This window comes from Pongo abelii, chromosome 23 (genome assembly GCF_028885655.2).
Source record: "Pongo abelii isolate AG06213 chromosome 23, NHGRI_mPonAbe1-v2.0_pri, whole genome shotgun sequence".
Classification (NCBI taxonomy): Eukaryota; Metazoa; Chordata; class Mammalia; order Primates; family Hominidae; genus Pongo; species Pongo abelii.
The window spans coordinates 1529949-1532500 of record NC_085929.1 but is presented as its reverse complement, the minus strand read 5'-3'; positions in this window follow the sequence as shown (position 1 = coordinate 1532500).

Below are 2552 nucleotides of genomic sequence, written 5' to 3'. Positions count from 1 at the left end.
GCTTCCGAGGCAAAGCCACGCACGCGACCGGTCGGAGGCAGAACGGCAGCCCCTCGGCGGCCGGCCGGCGCACGCGCCACCGGCCCGCGCCCGCCGCGATCGCTCACACGGCCCTCGCGCACCCGCCAGAGGGGAGCACGGGACGTGCGCTCGCCGGACCCGGCGGCGCCCTTCCCCGCGCGGGAGGAGCGCGCATCTCATCTCACTCGACCGCCTCGAACCCCACGCCGACGGGCTCCCCTCGGGACCCACGCGCGGACACCGGAGGAGGGGACGCCGGGGGTGGGAGGGACACACCACCGCTCGGCCTCGGGCACCTGAGGGACAACCCGGAGCGCTCCAGGAGCACCGCAAAGGCCCGGGCGGAGCCAACGCTCGCGCGAAACCCCCGAGAGGGCAGCACGACGGGCCGGCGGGACGGCACCCCCACCGCCGCGGAGGGGGCCCGCCCGCAAGTCGACGACCGCGGGAGGCGAGAGCGAGGGGTGCCCGCCGCGTCAGAGGACCCCGCCGACCCACCCCGCGAAGCAGAGAGCGGGGACGGGACAGCCAGGTCAGGCCGGGTTCCGCACCCCACGCCTTCCCAACGCACCACCGGCAGGCGGACGGAGGAGAGGCAAGGGGCCCCCGCGGGCGGGGCGAGAAGAACGGTCCCATTCGCCACGAATGTCCGCCCCTCGCCCGTCGCGGCTCGGATCCGGCCCGGGAGAGCGTGACGTCACCACATCGATCACGGAAGAGCCCCCGGGAGCGGGGGGTCGGCCAGCCGGCCGGCGAGCGAGCCGATCGGCCCCGGCCGTCCCCCGCTCCGGGGAAGGGGCGGCGGACAACCCAGCGGAGACGAGGACGCCTGACACGCACGGCACGGGGCCGACGGGGGTGGGGTTGTCACGGCCGCCCCGGGTGCCCGCGGCGGAGAGCGCACGGGGGCAGGGTAGCCCTCGCCGCCTTCCCCGCCGCCCCCGGGTGGGTCAGAGACCCGGACCCGGGCCGGCACCGGGAGTCGGGACGCTCGGACGCGCGAGAGAGCAGCAGGCCCGCGGGCCCCAGCAGCAGGCGGCTCGAGCGGGAGCAGGGCCGGCTAGCCGGGTCAGCGGTGGGCCAGAGTCCCGCACGCATCCAGAGGCCCAACCTCTCCAGCGACACAGGTCGCCAGAGGAGAGCGTGTCAGCAATAACCCGGTGGCCCAAAATGCCGACTCGGAGCGAAAGATATATCTCCCCCGGGGGCAGGAGGCCCGATCGCCGACCACGCCGCCGGCCCAGGACACCCACGACACGGACATCTGTCCCCAAAATCGCCACCATCGCAGCCAGACACGGAGCACCCGGGGCCCCCTGGTCGACCCCAGGACACACGCGGGAGCGGCGCCGGGCCAGGGAGGCCCTCCCGGCCGCCCGTGCCACACGCACGGGCCGGCCCGTGTCTCCAGAGCGAGGCCCGGAAGCAGTTTCGGCCGGCCCCCCGTGCGATCGGGAAACACGAGGGACCGAAGGCCGGCCAGGTGTGACCTCCCGGGCCGCACGAGGGCTCGGGGAGCGCTCTCCGACTCCGCACGGGGACTCGCCAGAAAGGATCACGGCGGAGGGACCGCGGCCCGGCCCGGGGACCGCTCCCCGGCACCCGGGGGACGGGGGCAGGACGGTCCCCGGCTCCCCACGGGGACCCGGAAACACATTCGGCCGCCGCCTCAGACGGCCAGGACGCGCGCGGGCCCGCGACCGAGCCGGGAAGGGCGTCCCCGGCCTCCCGCGCCACGCGCGGTGGGTCCCCGCGGGTCGCGGCTCGGGCCTCGGGAGCTGCGGCGCGCTGGTCGACCGGCCCGGGCGGCCCCACGGCCCGGCTCGGGCCCAGAAGCGCAGCGACAGCCTCTCCCCCACATAAACCTGCACGCCAGAGCTCTGACTCACAAGCGACGCGCCACAGCCCTGGCGCCACCGGGCCAGCCGGGCTGACGACCGCGGGCTTTCCGGAGCTCTGCCTGGCTCACAGCGGGGACGGTCCCCTCCCTCGGCAGCTGCCACCGCAGCTCCGGAAGCCAAGAGCACGATCTAACAGCGGCCGCCAGATGGAGCCCGACGACCGTCGCGAACGTCAGCGAGACCGATCCGGACGGCTGGCAGGGCGGCCCGTGGACCGCCAAAGCGAAACCGTGAGTCGAGAAGCCCTTCCCGAGGCCGAAAACGCAGCCCCTCTCCCCCAACCCCAGAGAAACGCCTCCCCAAAACGTGTCCCCGCATCGACCGCGACAGAGTCAGAAGACAACCCACGGCGTCTGGGTGTTTGGAGATGCATCTCGGAGGGAGGGAGGGAGGGAGGGAGGGAGGGAGGGAGAAAGAACCCACAAGGAAGGACTCGGTCGCGGGTCGCTGCGGACACAGGGAGAGGCAGAACGCCTAGGCTCTTCCAGAATCCACACAGAGACAGACAGAGGGAGAGAAAGACGGAGGGAGGGAGAGAATGGAGAAAAGAGACAGATGGTGAAAGGGAAGGAGGGAGGGAAGGGAGCAGGGAGGGAGAGAGGGAGGGAGGGAGGGAGGAAGAAAGTGGAG